This window comes from Triticum aestivum, chromosome 6A, assembly GCF_018294505.1.
Source record: "Triticum aestivum cultivar Chinese Spring chromosome 6A, IWGSC CS RefSeq v2.1, whole genome shotgun sequence".
Lineage (NCBI taxonomy): Eukaryota > Viridiplantae > Streptophyta > Magnoliopsida > Poales > Poaceae > Triticum > Triticum aestivum.
This window is the reverse complement of record NC_057809.1, coordinates 171338553-171362581: the sequence shown is the minus strand read 5'-3', so window position 1 is coordinate 171362581 and position 24029 is coordinate 171338553.

Here is a 24029-nt window from a genome sequence, read left to right as displayed (position 1 = left end):
CAGAGCCACAAGGAAGCAGGCACCTCCAGAGGTATTGCGTCAGGATTCATGCCCGATCAGGGAGCGCCGCCCTCTCGCGCATAGGAAGGCGCGCCCGGCGCCCTCCTCAGGCAGCGCTCGGGGGCTCTCTCTTGGATAGCCACCGACCTTGCCAAGGTCGCGGGGAGGCACTCGGGCACCACTTGGAGGGGTTCTTTCAGGCACGCTTCCCTCGGAAAGGTACAAGACAAAGGAGACCAAACCCTCAGGAGTTCATCGCAAGGAACACCCAAGAGCTACAAGAGTCCAGAGTCATGCGCGGCAGCCGCCGCTTACCTGCTGTGGCCCCACATCCAGGCGAGGATGGAGGACTGCGCGTCTGCATCGACGTACCAGGGCTCAACCGAGCTGCATCCCTGGAGCGCCTATGGCCTTCGGCTGTAGGGCGCTGCGTGGGACCACCCCACAGCCATGTTCGCATGCCCTTCGGCCTGCCGAGCGCGGTCGCCACACATCAGCGCCTGTTGAGGAGCATTCTGGAGGCTCAGGAGGTCAGGCATCGCACGGTCCTGGCGGAGGTGGCGATGGTCCCCGAAGACCTGCACGTGCCACCAGAGCCTCCCGAGGCCCCTGGGCCTGGGTGCTCATGAGGGCCGACATCTTCACCGCGCATCGCTCACTTCCTCAGCATCACTTCATCTTCAACAGCACCATGTGACATCTTTCAGAGTTCTACTTTCAGCTGGGAGCGTCCACAGGGCTGCACCATTCCCAGGCCACGTGGGTCCGTCCCCGCGGCACGTATCCATTTTGTTTATGCTCTTTATTTACCTTTTGGGGGCGCCCCTCAGGCTGCATCATCCCCATGCCGCTCGGGCCTGACCCAGCGGCGGTTGCTTTTACCCGTGCTTGCTTGAAATTGGATTTCCTCCTATGTGCTTAACATACCTGACCTAATCACCTGCTCGATCGACGCCTATTTGAAGAGCCGCTCGCTCTGGCACGGCGCGTGCGCACGGGTCCGTCCGTACAACGTTGATAAACCTAACCGCTCCCTCGGAGTGACCATAGGTTGGCCGATGACCGTAACGACAGGCCTTGTTTCTCCTCATGATTGGTGTGCAGGACCTACTCCAGGAGCAACATTGGGGGCATCATGAGCTCTCTCTCCCTCTCTTCGGCACGAACCACTTGCACGTTAAAAGGGGGGGGTACCTGAGCATCGCGACTCATGGCTCCTACTGGCTCTCCAGCCCCCACCCCCTGGCCTTGACCCATGGCATCGCGACCTGTCATACCAGTGGCGGCTGAGCTCGCTCGAGGGCTAGGACCTGAGAATATAGAGCGTTAAGGGAAGTGCGGGGTTAGTGGGAGGAAGCTCGCGAGGGCCTAACCCAGCAGTGCCTCGACCACCGCCTCTCAGGCCAGGCGCCTCTCCGAGGAACTACGTCAGACACACAAGATAAGTCGCGCCATCACAAAAGCTAGACCAACGCAGCGCTAAATCCCCGCCCAGTGCAACTATGTCAAGGTGACGCTACCTTCCTTTCTCGCCCAGCAAGGATTGCTTGTGCGCTAAAAGGGACCTCCCGAGCATCGCGACTCGGGGGCTCTTACCGGACCTCGGCCGCTCACCTCCTGGCCTTGACCACGGCATCGCGACCTGGCATACCAGCGACGGCTGAAGCTTGCTTGGGGACTGAGACCTGTCAGCGTAGAGCGCCAAGTCCTCGTGAGGATAGAAAGGGGGATGTCGGTGTCAAAACCGGCGGATCTCGGGTAGGGGGTCCCGAACTGTGCGTCAAGGACGGATGGTAACAGGAGACAAGGGACACGATGTTTTTTACCCAGGTTCGGGCCCTCTGGATGGAGGTAATACCCTACTCCTGCTTGATTAATATTGATGATATGGGTAGTACAAGAGTAGATCTACCACAAGATCAAGGAGGCTAAACCCTAGAAGCTAGCCTATGGTATGATTGTTGTGTATGGAGTTGACTGCCTACGGACTACAACCCTCCGGTTTATATAGACACCGGATAGGGTTAGGGTTACATAAAGTCGTTTACAATGGTAGGAGATCTTGAATATCCGCATCGCCAAGCTTGCCTTCCATGCCAAGGAAAGTCCCATCCGGACACGGGACGAAGTCTTCAATCTTATATCTTGATAGTCCAGGAGTCCGGCTGAAGATAGAGTCCGGCTACCCGAACACCCCCTAATCCAGGACTCCCTAAGTAGCCCCTGAACCAGGCTTCAATGACGATGAGTCCGGCGCACAAATTGTCTTCGGCATTGCAAGGCGGGTTCCTCCTCCAAGTCCTTCATAGAAGATTGAAAACACCAATAGTAGTGTCCGGCTCTGCAAAATAAGCTTCCACATATTGCCATAGAGAGAATAATATTAACACAAATCAAATCTGCTGACGTATTCCGTAGTGCGTCATCACACTACAGCCAAGTCCTTCACTCGAATTGTTTTTACTTTTCCACCTCAGCATGTTTTGCGAGGCGGTTTCCTTGGCACGTCTTGTCAAAGCAGAGATCATGTGCCCTTTTTACAGGATTCTCATCAATACGGACGTGGGTAACCCAACCGCGCCATTTACCATGGCGCTTGGGAGGCAAGCGAGTTTTATTAGGCAGGTGGGGACGCATAACCGCATCCGCCCATAAAAGGGGATAAGGATCCACCCTTTTTACCTACGCCTTCTTCCTCCTTTGCCTATCCATCTCCTGCGCACTCGAGCTCCAGCACCTAAGCCCGCACTTCCCACCTCAACCTTCTCCAGCAATGTCCAGAGCGGGAGGCAAATGTATGGTATCCTCCGTCACAGAGGGCAAAATCAAAAAGCTAAGGAAGGCTAGATACCTGTCCAAGGACATCGTGCACCGGCTTCCCGAAGAGGGGCAGCTTCTCCCCACCCCGAGGCCCCATGAGAGGGTAGTATTTCGCCCCCACTTCCTCCGCGGATTGGGTTTTCCACTCCACCCATTTGTCCGGGGGCTCATGTTCTACTACGGCCTAGATTTCCACGATCTGGCCCCGAACTTCATCCTCAACATCTCGGCATTTATCGTCGTGTGCGAGGATTTTCTCCGCGTCCGCCCCCATTTCGGCCTCTGGCTCAAGACCTTCAACGTCAAGCCCAAGGTGGTGTGCGGCAGCCAGGCGGAGTGAGGAGGCGCCATGGCGGGCAAGATGGCCAACGTCCTATGGCTCGAGGGCTCTTTTGTGGAGACCCTAAAGGGGTGGCAATCCGGGTGGTTTTACATCACCGAGCCATGCGATCCGAACTGGATCGCAGCCCCCGAGTTCCGATCCGGACCCCCCACGCGGCTTATGTCCTGGAAAGAGATGGGCCTGTCGTGGGGTGACGAAAAAGAGGTGACCGGATTGCAAACATGCATCCAGTCCCTGGTGAACAAGCCAATCTGGCTAGTTAATGTAATCCAGGTTATGCTCGTCCGCCGGATCCTCCCGTGCCAACAATGGGATTTTAATCTATGGGAGTTCGACTCGGCGCAGCACCAAACCCTTAGCAGGCTCTTCGACACGACGCACGAAAATGCCCGGAAGGTGCTATTCAAGGGCGTCGAGGCTCCCGCATCTGCTTCCGAGGACCGCGGATACAGCTCGCAGCGTCATGCTAGCGAGGTATGCCATCTACACCTTTTATAGGATGTTAAGCTTTTTTCATAGTTTGACTCTATGCGGGATCTAAACTCCCTTACCCTTGACAGGCTTGGCGGGCGATATCCGGACCGATTAACTGTCCGGCTCCGCTGCTCGAAGACCCAGCACATGCTCTCCTAGTGAAGCTGCTGGTTCCGGCACCTTACGTGGTGCCGGAGAAGAAGGCCAAGAAGAAGAAGGCCATGGTGACTCGAAAGAGTTCCCGACATATGGTGGTGTCGGACTCGTCGTCCGACGAGTCCAAGACGCACTCCTCCCGTGAAGACGAGGAGGAGGAAGAAGAAACCTCTCCCCCTCCAGCGGGGGGAGGAAAGAAGAGGAAGGCCGCCCCAATAGGGGAGGCCGAAGGGTCCAAGAAGAGGAAAACCCCTCCGCCGGACTACGCCCCCGACGCCGACGAGGACGAAGAGGAGTGGCCGGACAGGGCCAGGCATCCGGCGAAATCGTAAGTGTTCGGATACCAGAGTAACTCATGATATTCCTTTTGTTGCACAGCTTTCCCTAATGCCGAATATAATTATACAGTCTGCCCCGGGCCGAATTCTACGAATCATCGGGCGGCTCCCTGGACTCATCGGACGTGAACTCAGCTCCGTCCACTGTCTCCCCCCGCACTGCAGACGACGCCGAAGTGGCGTCGCGACAAACTCCAGGGCAGGAGGAGGTGGTCCTGGAGGAGCCGCAAGGCACCCTCCCGGACTCCAGGAGTGAAGGGGACAAGACCCCCCAGGGCTCCAAGTCCGGCTTTGTGCCGGACACCGCGCCGGAATCTTCAACAGTTCCGGACCGCAGTAGGTGAACTCCTTCCAAGAGGAGCAAGCCTTCTGAGCCGGCGGCCTTCGTCCAACCGGAGGTGCCGGACAATCTGCTGGAGGTGCTTGACGGCGCCTCCATCGATGAGGAACACCATACTATTATGAGTATGGTTATCCAGAAGGTTCAGTCCGCCAAGAGCGGACTGAGTGAAGCTTGCGCTAGCCTCCTAACAGGCTTCAAGGTAAGTAAAAAATATGTAAAAATATAACCGCATAGATAGTAGCCCCTGATGCTCTGTTTGGCGTTCAGAAAGAAAAGCCGAATAGAGGATTTATTAAATTTCACAGGAGTCTAACAACAAAGAGTCAATATGCATATGCAGGCTTCGCTGCAAGCCACTGCCGCACTGACTGCGGAGGTGGGTGCTCTGAAACAAGGACTCGAGCGGACCGAGCAAGAGCTCGGCCTTGCCAAATGGCAGCTTGAGGAGAAAGAAGGTAAGAGATACCTTATAGAAAAAATGCCTATAGAGAGGCGTGATTTCAAAAAAAATAACAGGATTGCACTGCTTATTATAGGGGCCACGACTGAGGTGGTGACCCTCAAGCAGGCGCTGTCCGAGGCCGAAAGGAAAACGGCCGCGGAGCGCACTGAGCGAGAGAAACTTGGGGCTCAGGTCGGCGAGGTGCAGCAAGAGCTTCAGGCTCTCATGAAAAAACATGAGAGTTTGGAGCTTGAGTCAAAGACCCAAGCGCCCGAGCTCGCGTCGGCCCTTGAGACTGCCAAGTCTGCCAAGGCCGAAGCCCAAAAGGCCCTCCAAGAGTTGGAGGAGATGAAGAAGATAGCACCGGGTAAGGCATTCTTTATGCAAAGCAGAAATATAAAAGTAAACTACTTGTTACTTACCCGAATCCGGAGTTCTCCAGGGGCATTCGCAGATCTTCCCCGCAGCGTATCCGCCGCCGCCGTATTCTACCGAGCTGAAGAGGGCAGCTCGACGGAGAAGGTGTTCTGGTCTCAGTATGCTGAGGCCGGACACCCTGTGCCCTTGAGTGACCAGCTAAAATAGCTGGTCGAGCTCCACAAGGCGGCCGAACAGGCCATGAAGGGCTTCATAGTTCAGCTGTGGCCCGGAGAGGCCCTGCCTGGGAGCTACTTCGGGCTGGTGCGGCAGCTGGTGGTGGCCTGTCCAAGGCTCGAGGTCATCAAGCGGTCCGTCTGCATCGAAGGAGCCCGTAGGGCCCTTGCCCGTGCAAAGGTGCACTGGGGTAAGCTGGACGGTGAGAAGCTTGTGAGGGACGGGCCGCTGCCGGGGAAGGAGCATCGCAAGCCCGGGAACTACTATAAGGATGTTCTTGCGGGTGCCCGCCTTGTGGCGGATGAATGTACCAAGGATGTAATTTTTGAATAAACTCGCTCGTTTTTATCCTGTGCGCTGAAAACTTGTTCATAGACGCTTAAAGAATGCTTGTTGAATTTAAAATATTATTTTCTGTGTGGCCGTTTATCAAAAAATTGAGAGATGGCAAGTTGTCGGCTTCTGCCCCCATGCCACTAGTGCTGGGGTGTTCGGGATAAACCTGAGCGCTCTTTTTCCCATAGTTGGGTCCTTCGAGGGAGGCGCTCAGCACAACGAACCAGGCAATCGGACTATAATGCTTGAACACTCTCACTTAGCCATAGAACTTTATAATAATTTCGGCGAAGCCCCTAGTTCGAAAGACCAAGTTTGGGGCGCTATCCACGCCTTGGCCGGACAAATCCGGCTCCTCGCTCGAAGCGGCATAAGTCTTTAGGGACTCGAAAAACCTCTCGAACAGCGACCGGTCTCTCGCCTCATCATGACAGTCAGTTTTAGCTTTCTCCACTGAGGTGCTTAACCCAGCTCAACCGGGGCACAATCACAGTGGTTCTCCTAGTGCTACCTTAGCCGATGTAGTGGAACGTAAGGCACCAAAACATAGGAGCCATGCAAACCCAACTATTGACCCAAATCATGATTCGGAGCCGATGCATATAGTGCTATAAGTTCGGGATGCTGCACTTGTGAAAGTGTACGGACTTCTCACACCATATTAAGGGGTACTGAAGCCCCTGGCGTACTTGCCGTACCACAGTGTATATAAAAGAGAGGCTATTTATCAAAGCCGAATGATACAAGTAGTGCGATAAGCAAAAAAGATATTGGACTATTCAGTATGTCCTGACTAGGGACAGGCCGCGGAATTGTATTTAAAACAGGTATACTGCTCGTAATAGAGACCACCTAGGGTTCCATAATGCGGCATGGCTTGTCTGCCTCCCTGGATCTTGCATCGTTTGTGCGGCAGTCGAATTGCCGAACAGGTCGTCCGAAGTATGGAGTCCTGAAAGTAAGAAAAAATTAAAAAAAGAATCCGACAGCCCCTAGTACGTTTTAAGCCGTATTTTGGGCGTGCCGTTATTGTGCCCCTTCCCCTGTGCCCATGGTATTTCAAGGGCGTAGTTATGTACGCGAGGTACTAGTTTCACTATGTCGCGAAAGCTAGGGTTGGGGCCGCATTGCTATGCTTGCTCAGAGTGTGCCATGCTGTCCTGCTGTGGGTTACTCCGGGCGCGCTTGGCAGTGCCTGGCTTTTTAATGGCCGGACTGGAGAATTGCCTGAGAAGGCTATTTTGTACCTCCGCTGCGAGAGCCGCCATATGCTCCTCCGTATGGAGGGAGCGTTCGGTGTTTCCGTTGACCATAATTACTCCTCGAGGGCCTGACATCTTGAGCTCGAGATATGCGTAGTGCGGCACCGCATTGAACTTTGCAAATGCGGTTCATCCGAGCAGGGTGTGATAGCCACTGCGAAACGGGACTATATCAAAGATTAACTCTTCGCTTTGGAAATTGTCCGGGGATCCGAAGACCATGTCAAGTGTTACCGAGCCTGTACAGTTGGCTTCTACACCTGGTATAACGCCTTTAAAGGTCGTTCTTGTGGGCTTAATCCTTGAGGGATCTATGCCCATTTTCTGCACTGTATCCTAATAAAGCAGGTTTAGGCTACTGCCGCCGTCCATGAGGACTCTTGTGAAATGAAATCCGTCGATGATTGGGTCGAGAACCAATGCGGCGAAGCCGCCATGACGGATGCTAGTGGGATGGTCCCTTCGATCAAAAGTGATTGGGCAGGAGGACCATGGGTTGAACTTTGGGGCGACTGGCTCTATCGCGTATACGTCCCATAGCGCACGCTTCCGCTCCCGCTTGGGAATGTGGGTTGCGTATATCATGTTCACCGTCCGCACTTGTGGGGGAAAGCCCTTCTGTCCATTGTTGTTCGGCGGCTTGGGCTCTTGTCGTCGCTGTGCAGCCCCTTGTCTCTATTTTCAGCCCTTAACTTGCCTGCCTTCTTGAACACCCAACAATCCCTGTTAGTGTGATTGGCTGGCCTTTTGGGGGTGCCATGTATCTGGCACAAGCGATCAAGTATTCGGTCCAAACTGGACGGGCCCTGAGTATTCTTTTTGAATGGCCTTTTCTGCTGACCGGATTTATAGCCTTTGAATCCGGCATTGACTGTCGTGTCTTCATTGCTGTCACTGTTAACGCGGCGTTTTTGCTTATTCCGACGTGTCCTGCCACTTTTGTCCTTGGTATCCGAATTACCAGGGTTCTTTGATAAGTTGTTACTGCGAGCTAGCCAGCTGTCTTCTCCCGCGCAAAAGCGGGTCATGAGTGTCGTGAGGGCTGCCATGGATTTCGGCTTTTCCTGTCCCAGGTGCCAGGAAAGCCACTCGTCACGGATGTTATGCTTGAAGGCTGCTAGGGCCTCTGCGTCCGGACAGCCGACTATCTGGTTTTTCTTTGTTAGGAACCGTGTCCAGAATAGTCTGGCTGATTCTTCTGGCTACTGAATTATGTGGCTTAAGTCGTCGGCATCCGGCGGTCGCACGTAAGTGCCCTGGAAGTTGTCGAGGAATGCGGCTTCCAGGTCCTCCCAAGAACCGATTGAGTCTTCTGGCAAGCTGTTAAGCCAATGCCGGGCCGGTCCTTTAAGTTTGAGCAGGAGGTATTTGATGGCGTGTAGATCATCGCCACGTGCCATGTGGATGTGAAGGAGATAATCCTCGATCCATACCGCCGGATCTGTTGTGCCATCGTATGATTCGATGTTTACGGGTTTGAAACCCTCTGGGATTTTATGATCCATTTCTTCATTCGTGAAGCATAGCGGGTGTGCGGCGCCTCTGTATTGGGCTATATCACGACGCCGCTTGGAAGAGCTATGTCTGTTGTGTTCGGCCCGGCCGGATTTGTTGTATCCGGAGTGAAGATCATTGTCACATGTCGTAGGGCGCCTGCGCAATCCGTAGATCGATCTTGTTTGTCTTGCCTTATCCTCCAGTATGTCTCGTAGGTCAGGCGCATTTTCCCGTGCCTTAGTTGAGCGGCGTCGGGGCATGGCTTGGGTGGAGGGCCGAGAGGCCTCTCTATCGCGGCCGCGAGGTGGCCGATCTGCCATGTCATGCGCTGGTGATGTAGGTGCTTCCTCCTATGATCGGGGTAGCGGCCTGCGCTTCGGGTAACTCTTGGAGGGGCGTTCGAGTTTATACTCTTCGGCCGCAAGGACTTTAGTCCATCTGTCAGCTACCAAATCTTGGGCAGCTCTAAGCTGTTGCTCCTTTTTCTTGAGGCTGCTTGCCGTGGCTAAAAGCCTGCGTTTAAAACGCTCTTGTTCGGCGGGGTCTGATGGTATGATGAATTCGTCGTCATCGAGGCTTGCCTCATCTTCGGAGGGAGGAGTATAGTTATCATCCTCGACCTCTCGGTCTACCACTCTCTCATGAGGGCTGGCTTCTTCATCTTCCTATGCCGAATCTTGCTGAGGTGGGTGTTCTTCGGCGCTATCCGGGGTAGTATTATCTCCCGTGCCGGCATCACCGTTTTTGCTTTGGCGGGATTTAGAGCGGCGCCGCTGACGCCGGCGCTTTGGCTGTTTCTTGGGGGCGTCATCCCCCACTATTCCATCCATCTCCATCTTTTGGAGTGTCCACCATATATATGTCATATGACGAGGTGGCCTTCCAGCGCCCTACAGGTGCTGGTTCATGTTCGTCTCCTACATCGTCGTCCATGCCGTCGATGTCTTCGGAGCTGAAGTCAAGCATGCCAGTTAGATCGTTGACAGTGGCTACAAAGTGGGTGGTGGGTGGGCTTTGAATTTCCTCATTGTCCGTATTCCACCCTCGCTAACCGTAGTCCGGCCAGGGCTCTCCTGATAAAGAGAGAGACTTAAGAGAATTCAGGATGTCGCCAAAAGGCGAATGCTGAAAGATGTCTGCGGCGGTGAACTCCATTATCGGTGCCCAATCGGATTCGATTGGCAGGGGCGCGGGGGATTCGGAGTCCGGATCCTCGGAGTCATGGGTAGTGGAGAGTGCGGGGCTAGCGTTTGGCTCGATCGCCTCTGAGATCGCAGCCCCTGAGGCAGCGTCCAACTGCTGATCCTCGATCGGCGCAGTAGGCTCCGAATCAATGGTCGAAACCGATGCGTATGCGGCCTCCAAGGCGCTGTTCGGCGGCAGAGCTATATCATGCCCATCGAGACAGTGCGGCGCGCTTGGCTGTGGCTCGAATCCGTCGAAGATCAAGTCCCCGTGGATGTCAGCCATGTAGTTTAGTCTTCCAAACCTGACCTGATCGCCAGGGGCGTAGCTTTCGATCTGCTCCAGGTGGCCGAGCAAATTGGCCCGCAGAGCGAAGCCGCCGAAGACGAAGATCTGTCCGGGGAGCAAAGTCTCACCCTGGACTGCATCGTTGTAGATGATCAAAGGAGCCATCGGGCCTAAAGGCGACGACATAGAGGAACTCTCAATGAAAGCACCAATGTCGGTGTCAAAACCGGCGGATCTCGGGTAGGGGGTCCCGAACTGTGCGTCAAGGCCGGATGGTAACAGGAGACAAGGGACACGATGTTTTTTACCCAGGTTCGGGCCCTCTCGATGGAGGTAATACCCTACTCCTGCTTGATTAATATTCATGATATGGGTAGTACAAGAGTAGATCTACCACGAGATCAAGGAGGCTAAACCCTAGAAGCTAGCCTATGGTATGATTGTTGTGTATGGAGTTGATTGCCTACGGACTACAACCCTCCGGTTTATATAGACACTAGATAGGGTTAGGGTTACATAAAGTCGGTTACAATGGTAGGAGATCTTGAATATCCGCATCGCCAAGCTTGCCTTCCACGCCAAGGAAAGTCCCATACGGACACGGGACAAAGTCTGCAATCTTGTATCTTCATAGTCCAGGAGTCCAGCTAAAGGTATAGTCCGGCTACCCGAACACCCCCTAATCCAAGACTCCCTCAGGGGAGCTTAGCCGGAAAAGAACGGACACCTCACGCCAATTCATATTAAGGATATAGTAATTACAAAAGCACGGCAGACGCCTTACATACCCCCGCGGGGTGTTGCTTTAATTCCTTGCAGGGAACAAAAGGTGCTAACCCTAAGGAACACTACTTGCTAGCACCTCCCCAGGCAACGCCATCATCAACAGTGGGCTGCCCAGTGCCGGTGCCAATCCCATCCAGATCAGTGGCGTCGGCGGCCCGATACAGCTGCCTCACTCCGAGCGCGGTGCGAGCTCGGAGGCTCGTAGTTGTCGTCGCTCGTCTCCGGGGTCGCGAGGAGTTCGGGGGAGCCGCTGAAGCCCGCAGTCCCTCCGCTGCTGCCTGAGGAGCTGCAGGAGGACCAACGGGCAGGGCTGGTCCTCACTAGTTTGTCACCACTGCCGCTTCCCTTAGGGAAGCATTCCAGCCGGCGTCCTTCTGTATCAAAGACCTTGAAGAACATCAAGGAGGCGCCGTCGTATTCAAGATGGATCACCAAGGCATCATCCGCGCGATAGACCCGGGCAATCTCACCCCAGCCCCGGGTCCTGAAGACCTTGCCTGGAGCGACGACCGCGACCTCCGCTCCGGTTGCAGGGGTGCCACAGTCGTCCTGCTGCAACCAGAGCTCCAGGGCCCCGCTCGGTGGCATCTCGAAGGTGAAGGAGGGAGGAAGGCGGATCCACGAAGTTGGAGGCATGGCGGCGTGAAGCACAAGCTCGCGAGAGGAGCGCTCCGCGTGGACTCCAGGGGGACGACGCGCACCACTGTGACTCGCCGGCATCGGCGGCGACGCTGTCGGTGTTTCTCGGTGCCCTCCCCCCTGGGGCCTACGACGCGGGCGTGCAAGGGCAGCGGAAACCCAGGTGGCGGCCGCTCGTACCACGGCCTCGACACCACCTGCCAGGTGCCTTCATCCCGGTGACAAAGGATCGGCCGCTTCTTCAGCGGGAGGGGGTCAGGACCCTCTCTGGGGGCCTTTCCCTTCTCCTCAGCTGAAAACCGGCGGATCGGTACCATTGGCGCAAGAGGAAGCAAGGATGAGGAAGAAGAAGAGGAGGAGTGACGGAAAAGGGTGAACCGGCGAAGCTCACGCGGCCCCGTACTTATAGCCAGGGAAGGCCAACCGCCGAGCACCGTGACCTCAGGTAATCATGACCCATCTCTTTGCATGTAGGGACTTGTCAAGTCGTGCAGTTGCCGAGGCATCGTGGGAAGTGCAGACGCCCACGCCCAATCAACCGCCACGCGGCGCCCAAGGCCGCAGGCTGTTAGGGCCCGCGGCGCTTCATGCTTGCCCCTTTGCTTCTCTGCTAAGCCAAGCCCGCGACGCCTTGGGCCCGGGGGCTACTGTCGGCATTCTGGGAACAGGGGTCCCCAGACTTGCCTGCCTGCAGCCTGCGTCGTGGCTCAAGCGGGGGCCCAGCGCGGCCCATCTTCATCAGCTCAAGCTCAAAGACCCTCGCGAGGGGCCAAGCCTCACGGGGCGAACGACAGGAAGCTTTCTCAGAGGGAGCCTCATCAGGCAGGCTCGCGAGGAGGCGGAGAGATCAAGGCAGGGGTACCTCACGAGGAACCCGTGATGCAAGCCATGACGATCGAGACCAGGCGGGCGCCGACCTGCGTAGTGTCCTTGTTTCCCCTTTGGTGTAAAGGGGGCAAGCACAGGCCAAGGCATCAGGCAAAGGTTACCATTCCGGTGCAACGAGACCAAGACCATCCGGACGGCAGGATGGAGGTCACCGTGGAGCCCAAGACGGCGTCATCGTCAATGCTTTTGGCAGCCGAAGACCACCTTTGGTTAGGATAACCTGTATTAGATGTTCCCCTTCGAAATGGCTAATTGTTGGCGCCCTTCCCGCTCATTATTTGGGGAGAGGCCCAGGGCCTCTATAAATAGAGCTAGCCACCACAGAGTAGAGACATCTAGAGACCCCTGGAGAGATCTGGTAGAACCCCAACAGAGAGAGAGAGAGGCGACTGAACTCACCCTAGCAGTTCATCGCACCAGCTCAAGAACACCTCTCGTGAGGCCGTTCTTCCCTTGTACTGTCCATCATCAGCCCAGAGGCAATCCACCACACCACACACTGGAGTAGGGTATTACACCACAACGGTGGCCCAAACCAGTATAAACATCGTGTCTCTTGTGTTGTTCATCGTTTTCATCTTAATTCACACGAGAGGATCGGACGTAGATCGGTAGGGGAGAGATCTCCGCGCGCACCCCAGTGTTCGAACCTCAAGGGTCTGCTGGAACACGAAACCCGACAGTAGGGAATGTCCCGCCTTTGGGGACGATACGATATCCATTGCCTCTTATTGCTTTCAAAACTTTTCTCGCGTCAACATAGAACAACAGGAGTGTTGTGTCAAATTTTGGGATTTTTGGGGTTCGTTTGGACATTTTGTCACATCCCTAGCTTTACCCTGGCCTTGGACTAGCTTGGTTGCTGCATCATGTTTAAATTCAAATGAAATTTGAATTGAGGAATTTTCAAAGCCTCAGAAACCTCTAAAAATAACCAACAATTAAATTTCATCAAATGAGTCCAAGAAAATGTTCCTGTTATTCCATGGAAATATTGGTGAGAGGTAAAATTTAAACCAATATTTTTGGAGTCACAGAGATATTTATTTTGGCCATTTGAATTAATCCAATAACTATTTTCTTTGGATTTATATTTAATATATATTAAATATGACTCCAAATAATTCTGGAAGTTTGTGAGTGGCTTTGTATATATTTTAGTAAACCACATAATAAACTACAGAATTTATTAAAATGGTTTAGTATTTTACTAAACTAAAACAAAACAGAACAAAATAGAAAACAATAAATAAAAACAGAAATAGAAAGAGAGAGAAGAGGCCACCTGGGCCACTTACCTGCTTACCTGCCCGGCCCAGCTCCCCCAGCGGCCCAGCCCACCTGGCCCCCTTCTCCTGTCTTCTTCCCGTGCCAGCGCACGAAGCAGCTGCGTGCTGGACGCACGCGCGCCGACGCCGGCCACCTCCTGCTTCGCCGTGGCAGCCTCCCCGACCCCCTCGCGACGCCACGGAGACGGCCTCGACCCCCCTCGACCGCCTCTCTCTTCCCCTGGACCCCGTTCCCTCCTCTGCTCTCTCCCCGCACGCGCCCGAGCGGAGCTCGTCGTCGCCGTCGCCGTTCGCCGTAGCCACCGTGCTCCTCACTGCCACCCGAAGTACCCAGGAGATCCGCCCCGACCACCTCTTCCTCCTCGCCGAGAAGCGCACCGCGGGAGCCCTTGCATCGCCGCCATCGCCGTCGTCTTCTACCTCGGACCCGCCGGCCATCTTCGTCAAATTCGCCAGCTCCGGTGCCTCCCCGAGCTCCCCGAGGCCACCGTCGCAACCCCTGTGAGCTCCACTCCGTTTCCCCTCCTCCATTTTGTTCGTTCCCGTGCCGTAGCACCCCGGCCACATTCCCGAGCGCCGCCGTCCGCCATGGACGCCGGGCATGGCACTGACGTGCTGCTGCGGCCAGTCCGACGAGCCTAGCGTGCTCCTAGCTGCCCCAGGAGTCCGCATAGCCCCTCAGCCAGCCCCCTAGCGCCCCGTAACCTCGCTCCGCCCAAACCCGAGCTCCGGCAGCCGCTGCGGCCCCCACTCCGGCGAGCTCCGGCCACCCCGCGCCTCCCGCATGCCTCCTTTGGATGCGCGCAAGCAAGGGCAACCCTCTGGTGCCCTTGGCTTGGCCCAAAACCCCTCGCAGCGCCACTCCGGTGAGCTCCCGCCGCAGTTTTGGTCGTCGCCGGCCGAACTCCGGCGACTGCCGACGTGGCACGCCTAATTAACACTAATGACGCCTAAACACCCCCCCACAGCCACTGACAGTGGGCCCCGTAGCGGGTCAAAGCTCGAGTCAACGCGGGATTAGCCCCTGTGTCACTGACGTGTGGACCCCACACGTCAGGTTTGACCCTGACCGGCCCCTGTTGACTTGCTGACGTCATGCCGACGTCATGCTGACGCAGTATAGTATTTCTGGAATTAAATAAATTAGGAAATGATTTATAATTCCAGAAAATGCCTAAAACTTCTAAAAATCATAGAAAATTAACCGTAACTCCAAATTAAATAATTTATATATGAAAAATTATCAGAAAAATTCAAGGAATCCATCTGTACCATTTTCATGCATGTTAGAACAACTTATCACTACTGTTTAGGGCAAATGAAGTGAATGGCATTTAAATAATCACATATGGAGTTTGAATTTGAATCTTGTATTCAAACCAACTTCATTTAATCTGTTGCTAGTTGCATTAGCCCAAAACACATTCATTTTGCCATGTCATGATCATGCATCATATTGTGCATTGCATTGATTGTGTTCTTTCTGTGTTGCCGGTATTTGTCCCCTCTCGATAGACGTGATACCGATGATGTGATCGTTGACACTGATGAAGACTCAATGTTATCTTCAGAAGTGCCAGGCAAGCAAAACCCCCTTGTTCATTCCGATACAATCCTACTCTCTCGCTCCTGCTCTCTTTTACTGCATTAGGACAACACCGATTCAACTGTTACATGCTGCGGTAGCTGAACCCCTTTATCCTTTGCATGACCTGTCATTGCCACAGTAAATAGATGAAACCCACTAGCATGAGTAGGAGTTGTTTGAGCCCTGTTGTGCCTACTCATTCATGTTTGTTTGTCATGCCTGCTACTGCTTAGAGTTGAGTCAGGTCTGATTCATCGGGGATGAATCAGAGGCGTGTGAACATGTCCTACTGTGTGTGAGCTAAGTGTGTGAACACGATTTGGTAAAGGTAGCGGTGAGAGGCCATGTAGGAGTACATGGTGGGTTGTCTCATTGTAGCCGTCCTCAGGAACTGAGTTCTGTGTTTGTGATCCATGATTCAGCTACTACCATACATTGGGCCCTGAAATATGACCCCGCTCGACTTCTTATTCACCCTTGTCCTCTGTCCAGGAGTTGCAAGTAGTTTCTGGTGTTTGTAGTATGCTGGAGGCCGTGGACAGCGCTGACCGTAGGGGTGGGCTGTGATGCGGTAGGCACGTGGCCGGTGTAACCGGGCGCCCGTTTGGTGTCTCGGGAACCCTGTTCACATCGTTTGGGGCTGTGAGCGAAACTCCGGCCGGATCTCCTCATGGATGGAACCCGAATAGGCGATAAACCTGGACTAGAGACTTGAGTGTTTAGGTAGGTCGTGGTCTACACCCACGTCGGCTTTCGCTTGAAGTCTGCCGAGCACATGTCGTGTGCAGACGCTAAGTGGTGGAAACATGTATGAAGAAGTACACCCCTGCAGGGTTAATCATCATCTATTCGAATAGCCGTGTCCACGGAAAAGGACTTCTGGGTTGCTTATATCAGTTCATAGACAAGTGAAAGTGGATACTCTAAAATACGCAAGATAAGCGTGAGTGCTATGGATGGCGTTCTCGTAGGGAGACGGGAGCGGATCCATAGTGGTGTATTGATATGGTGAATATGTGGACTCGTGTGCGCCACCTCAAAAGAGTTACTTGCAGTCGTAGTTCAGGATAGCCACCGAGTCAAAGCTGGCTTGCTGCAGTTAAACCCCACCATCCCTTTGTTGATAATGATGCATATGTAGATAGTTCTGATGTAAGTCTTGCTGGGTACATTTGTACTCACGTTTGCCTATTTTATGTTTTTGCAGAGAGACTTCAGTCTCACTAGTAGTTCCGCGTGGACTTCGACGTTTAGCTTGATACCTCAGCTACGATCTTGTGCCCTCGGCAGGATCTGATAGATAGTCAGGCTTCTCAGCCTTTTTCATTTATAGATGTCTGTACTCAGACATGATAGCTTCCGCTTGTGCTTTGACTTGTATGCTCTGAGTGTTGGGTCATGAGACCCATGTTTGTAATATCTCGCTCCTCGGAGCCTATTGAATAAACTACTTGAGTCGTAGAGTCATTTTGTGATGCCATGTTGTATTGCACATATCGAGCATATTGTGTGTATGTTATTGAAATGCTTGGTATGTGTGGGATCTGACCATCTAGTTGTTTATCTTTAGTAGCCTCTCTTACCGGGAAATGTCTCCTAGTGTTTCCACCGAGCCATGGTAGCTTGCTACTGCTCCGGAACACTTAGGCTGGCCGGCATGTGTCCTTCTTCGTTCCTGTGTCTGTCCCTTCGGGGAAATGTCACGCGATGAATACCGGAGTCCTGTTAGCCCGCTACAGCCCGGTTCACCGGAGTCCTGCTAGCCCAGTGCTACAGCCTGGATTCACTCGCTGATGACCGACACGTTCGATGCTGGGTCATGGATGCCTGTCCCTGTAAGTCTGTGCCGCTTTGGGTTTACGACTAGCCATGTCAGCCCGGGCTCCTTATCATATGGATGCTAGCGACACTGTCATATACGTGTGCCAAAAGGCGCAAACGGTCCCGGGCAAAGGTAAGGCGACACCCGTGGGAATACCGTGCGTGAGGCCGCAAAGTGATATGAGGTGTTACATGCTAGATCGATGTGGCATTGAGTCGGGGTCCTGACAGCGTTGGTATCAGAGCTTGACTGCCTGTAGGATTACCAAGCCAAACTGGTCGAAGTTGAGTCTAGAAATTCTTTAGTTATATAAGGGAATTGATTGTGGGATGGAACGTAAGGCTCTTTTTACTCCTTATACCTCATGCCCTTCTGATCTGAGTCATCTTATCTTTCCTGCGGGGATTAAGAACTAGGCTATCTCTTCTTTCTATTAGGATCACGTGTTACTAATCAGTAGACTTATAAGATTGTTGGATTTAAGTCTCAGTTCAGTTCCTACTACTTCCGTATGTTAATTGTTGATCTCGGAACCTTGATATTGTGCTTCTGAGTGGTTATGCCACCATTTTTGTGATTGTCTCAAATCTTTTTGAGCAATTATAGCCGTTATGCTGTCCGAGTCATCCCAGGTTTCTAAATAGTCCGATGCATTTGCAAATCCCTTCCTTCTGTTTCCGATGTTCCCATGGGCCAGATTAACCACACTAATCGGTGTGTTGAGGTAATTATTGCCTCGACATATATGTTGGAATTATTATTATGACCCTAGGTGTTTTAGGGAGTCACCTAGTAATCTAGCAATGTTTTGTGTCCCAGTGTGAGATTCTGGCCTTTATTCTCGAAAGCATTCCGTGATGCTACTTAGTAGTAGGTATTCTATTCCTGGGTTTTGAACCCGAGATTCACTCTACTTACTTCATGTTGATAGTATTGCTAGTTCCTTTAGGATATTAGTAACCTTTGCGATAGTCCTTGAAGTCCGTGGTATCTTCTTCTTCCAAATACCATGAACTACTTATGGCAGATGTTTATTGGATCAAAAAAAATCACAATTAGAGTACTCTTGAGGAGTTCTCCATTCATAAATCGTGACTCTGCCAGTTCTACCTTTCTGCATGGGTTATCCGGAAGAAACATGTTGAACTTGGTTCGACATACTAATCTATGCATCCACAACTCAGAAAGTTATATGTTCCTTTGAGTTGTTCTCTTTAGTTGCATTCTGACCCTCGTCTATCAATTGATAGTCAAGAGTATGCGTGCGTTCGTTCATCGATGCCTATGACTCTTGTGGTCTGTCAAGCCATTCTATTCCGGAATGACTAGGAGAAACAAACTCCAGTACCTCTTCCATATCTAGGATTGGGTCAAAGTAGTTGTATTCCGCAGATCAAATGCCAATCCAGCTTTTGGTTCTGCTCTACCTTGGAGTATTACATATTTTATATCGAGATTGTTATAGGAATTGCACACCATCCCATGAACTCTTGGTACAGTGATACTTCTTGCCATCACTGTTCATTCCTCGGCCCTCGTGTTGATGCAACCGGAATACCGACAAATGAATTGTGATGTGTGAAATCAATACTGCTAGCAACTCTGTTGCTTGGTAGTTAAAGGATAATAATTTCATTCTTAGTATGTTGGTTTTCGAATCATCCTTCTAAGACTGATCGTGCTACCTAGTCCTTATTTCGGTGCACCCTTCGATTGATGAGTTAGGATCTTGTCAAGTCCTCACTCATTTGATCATATCGTCTTGCCCTCAAAAGCAAGATTGTTCTCGAGCTTAGTAACATACCGGTGGTTCGTGACTTTCCAAATATCTTCTTGGAGGTGTTACCGGGTTGTCACCTGACCGCTATGTTGAGTTCGTGATCAAGTTGGTTTCTTGTGAACCACCTTCTCTCCAAGAATCGGTGTTAGATATCCCTGAGCTAGTTGGTTAAGCTAGACAACAACTTGGAGAGTTGGAAGATAAAAGCTTGTCTGACTTAGTTCGTTCCAAAGGGATATTCTTGTGTAGTGTGTGTTGAAGAAAGATGATATCTTCATCGATTGGTCCTTGTGATCAGTTGCTGGACCTATTGTCTTATCAATCCTTTGATTTGAGTGTGGGCTATCGTCAAATCAAATCAGTACCAACGATGCTCGTAATGTTGTCTTATTCGTGGTTGATCCCTCGAGCATACACCATTATATCTTTTAGGTCTGACCAATGCTATCACTTGTTCACTTAACTATGGAATTCCTTTTAAAAGGAAACCCAGATGAATTGTTGTTGAGCCCATTGACAACATCCTTGTCTTCTCCATAATTTTGCTGAACATTAAGCTAGTGTTGGAAACTTTTGAAAGCATTTCTTCATACTAGTTCATGGAGCAAATGTTCGGATGTAAGAAGTGACTTCCTCCAGTCCATGTGCATTTGATGCAAGTTGCCGCCGTGGATTCGAGAAAGTCAATGTTGTTTTCTTTGGAATCATTCCAAATCAGTCATGCACACGTGCGAAGAATGCTGTGGGTTGAAGACTTGCAACCTTCAATCTATATGTATCCCTGGCACACCAAGCCACTGATTGATTTGTTCAAGGAGAAGGAGTTTCTTCATAAGAGCTAATCCGGACTTATGAAAGAACTTCGATATCCTCGATGATGGTTCCCCTCCTGAATTCGGTAGTGTTTTATTATAAGACTACTTTGTGGTCATGCTTGTCTTGGACAACGTGTTCACATGTTTGTAGCAGAACCAGCTCATGTTTTGGAGCTTGCTATCGTAGTTCATCTCCCGAGAATCCCGCAACGTCATCTCGTCAATTTGTGTTGCAAACTTTCATTTTTCTTCCTAAGACTCGATGAGCCTGGAATATCCTAACACCAACCAGAGCTGAATCTCAGGCAGATATGATGGTTGAAACATTTCCCTAAGAACTATAATATTGGTCTCTCGATAACCGGTAAGGTGGATGTCGTGGCCAACACACCCATCCGGTAGACCTATTATTATAGTATCTTGTTTGAGGAAGTTGGCCACCCCCCCCTAGGGATTTCGTAGGATTTACTCCCTAGTTGCCCCTATGGATTTTTGTGTTCCCGAAGTCCGACCTTTTACTTGATGTTTTAGATATCAAACCATATCTATGAATGGGTTATACTAGCACATCAAGGAGAACATTAGAAGCGGAGTGCTAAATGTCTCTCGGTCGATCATCCAGATTTTATTTGCTTGGCCTCGCTAAGGTGAAATCTGAGAAAGTGTTATCCTCCTTCGCATCTGCATCGTCCATCGCTATTCATCATGGTAGTATGTTGTGTTGTCAGCACCCTTGACGCGGTTGTTGATAAAACCTTGATGATTGTGGAAATGCTCAAGTTCTTGAGAGCACGCACAAGCGCTACGTCTTATCATCGGCACTAGCTGGGATTGCCCCAGATTTCCTCGGTTATGCTATAACCACTTCAACAGTGAATTCACTCTCTATTATGGGTTCTTCCCCAGTTACCAGAATCATTCCCAGCATTTGCATTCTGTTCCCAGCTTGCACCGCCATTGTGTCATTCTACCATGGGTCCCTTCCATTTCCGGTGATAAGCAAAAATCATCCATTACGTTGTCTTCAACAAGGTAATCCACATCATCCAAGTTTGAGTATGCCATTCTACCGACCCCCTCCAAACGATCGCTCGAGAATTGTCTTAGGCTGGTTTAAAGAGTTTCAATGATCTCTGAATCAAAAGTAATTCTTTTTGCCACTTAAGATAATAATCTACGAATCACCCTCCTCCAGGATGTTTCGTCGTGGTATCATGGCAATTCAACTCCTCGCTATGTTGACAACCGATCACCACATTCTTAAGTCTGGAATTGTTGTCTATCTAGTGAACCTTCGTCATTCGTTTCTTTCCACCCCTCTTGAGGTGTATCTCGTGTCTCAACCTGAGTGATGGTCCTATGTCTCGTTCCGTGAGTTGTTCGATCTTCGAGAAGATCGACCCTTCTAGAGTCTCCTTCTTTCCTCCATGTCATGTTGGCAGGAATTCCCAGAGCAAGACGACAAGACAAAGATGGTGTTCAAATCAACGTTCCTATGAAGTGCAACTTGGATCGTGAAGATCATACTAGTTGCGTTTACCTTTCACCTTACCCTACGCCTGAATCTCGAGACGAGATTCTTGTTTAGTGGGGGTGAGTTGTCACATCCCTAGCTTTACCCTGGCCTTGGACTAGCTTGGTTGCTGCATCATGTTTAAATTCAAATGAAATTTGAATTGAGGAATTTTCAAAGCCTCAGAAACCTCTAAAAATAACCAACAATTAAATTTCATCAAATGAGTCCAAGAAAATGTTCCTGTTATACCATGGAAATATTGGTGAGAGGTAAAAATTTAAACCAATATTTTTGGAGTCACAGAGATATTTATTTTGGCCATTTGAATTAATCCAATAACTATTTCTTTGGATTTATATTTAATATATATTAAATATGACTCCAAATAATTCTGGAAGTTTGTGAGTGGCTTTGTATATATTTTAGTAAGCCACATAATAAACTACAGAATTTATTAAAATGGTTTAGTATTTTACTAAACTAAAACAAAACAGAACAAAATAGAAAACAATAAATAAAAACAGAAATAGAAAGAGAGAGAAGAGGCCACCTGGGCCACTTACCTGCTTACCTGCCCGGCCCAGCTCCCCCAGCGGCCCAGCCCACCTGGCCCCCTTCTCCTGTCTTCTTCCCGTGCCAGCGCACGAAGTAGCTGCGTGCTGGACGCACGCGCGCCGACGCCGGCCACCTCCTGCTTCGCCGTGGCAGCCTCCCCGACCCCCTCGCGACGCCACGGAGACGGCCTCGACCCCCCTCGACCGCCTCTCTCTTCCCCTGGACCCCGTTCCCTCCTCTGCTCTCTCCCCGCACGCGCCCGAGCGGAGCTCGTCGTCGCCGTCGCCGTTCGCCGTAGCCACCGTGCTCCTCACTGCCACCCGAAGTACCCAGGAGATCCGCCCCGACCACCTCTTCCTCCTCGCCGAGAAGCGCACCGCGGGAGCCCTTGCATCGCCGCCATCGCCGTTGTCTTCTACCTCGGACCCGCCGGCCATCTTCGTCAAATTCGCCAGCTCCGGTGCCTCCCCGAGCTCCCCGAGGCCACCGTCGCAACCCCTGTGAGCTCCACTCCGTTTCCCCTCCTCCATTTTGTTCGTTCCCGTGCCGTAGCACCCCGGCCACATTCCCGAGCGCCGCCGTCCGCCATGGACGCCGGGCATGGCACTGACGAGCTGCTGCGGCCAGTCCGACGAGCCTAGCGTGCTCCTAGCTGCCCCAGGAGTCCGCATAGCCCCTCAGCCAGCCCCCTAGCGCCCCGTAACCTCGCTCCGCCCAAACCCGAGCTCCGGCAGCCGCTGCGGCCCCCACTCCGACGAGCTCCGGCCACCCCGCGCCTCCCGCATGCCTCCTTTAGATGCGCGCAAGCAAGGGCAACCCTCTGGTGCCCTTGGCTTGGCCCAAAACCCCTCGCAGCGCCACTCCGGCGAGCTCCCGCCGCAGTTTTGGTCATCGCCGGCCGAACTCCGGCGACTGCCGACGTGGCACGCCTAATTAACACTAATGACGCCTAAACACCCCCCCACAGCCACTGACAGTGGGCCCCGTAGCGGGTCAAAGCTCGAGTCAACGCGGGATTAGCCCCTGTGTCACTGACGTGTGGACCCCACACGTCAGGTTTGACCCTGACCGGCCCCTGTTGACTTGCTGACGTCATGCCGACGTCATGCTGACGCAGTATAGTATTTCTGGAATTAAATAAATTAGGAAATGATTTATAATTCCAGAAAATGCCTAAAACTACTAAAAATCATAGAAAATTAACCGTAACTCCAAATTAAATAATTTATATATGAAAAATTATCAGAAAAATTCAAGGAATCCATCTGTACCATTTTCATGCATGTTAGAACAACTTATCACTACTGTTTAGGGCAAATGAAGTGAATGACATTTAAATAACCACATACGGAGTTTGAATTTGAATCTTGTATTCAAACCAACTTCATTTAATCTGGTTTTAGGTGCATTAGCCCAAAACACATTCATATTGCCATGTCATGAGCATGCATCATATTGTGCATTGCATTGATCGTGTCTTTTCTGTATTGCCGGTATTTGTCCCCTCTCGATAGACGTGATACCGATGATGTGATCGTTGACACTGATGAAGACTCAATGTTATCTTCAGAAGTGCCAGGCAAGCAAAACCCCCTTGTTCATTCCGATACAATCCTACTCTCTCGCTCCTGCTCTCTTTTACTGCATTAGGACAACACCGATTCAACTGTTACATGCTGCGGTAGTTGAACCCCTTTATCCTTTGCATGACCTGTCATTGCCACAGTAAATAGATGAAACCCACTAGCATGAGTAGGAGTTGTTTGAGCCCTGTTGTGCCTACTCATTCATGCTTGTTTGTCATGCCTGCTACTGCTTAGAGTTGAGTCAGGTCTGATTCATCGGGGATGAATCAGAGGCGTGTGAACATGTCCTACTGTGTGTGAGCTAAGTGTGTGAACACGATTTGGTAAAGGTAGCGGTGAGAGGCCATGTAGGAGTACATGGTGGGTTGTCTCATTGTAGCCGTCCTCAGGAACTGAGTTCTGTGTTTGTGATCCATGATTCAGCTACTACCATACATTGGGCCCTGAAATATGACCCCGCTCGACTTCTTATTCACCCTAGTCCTCTGTCCAGGAGTTGCAAGTAGTTTCTGGTGTTTGTAGCTTACTGGAGGCCGTGGACAGCGCTGACCGTAGGGGTGGGCTGTGATGCGGTAGGTACGTGGCATGGTGTACCGGATGCCCGTTAGGTATCTCGGGAACCCTGTTCACATCGTTTGGGGCTGTGAGCGAAACTCCGGCCGGATCTCCTCATGGATGGAACCCGAA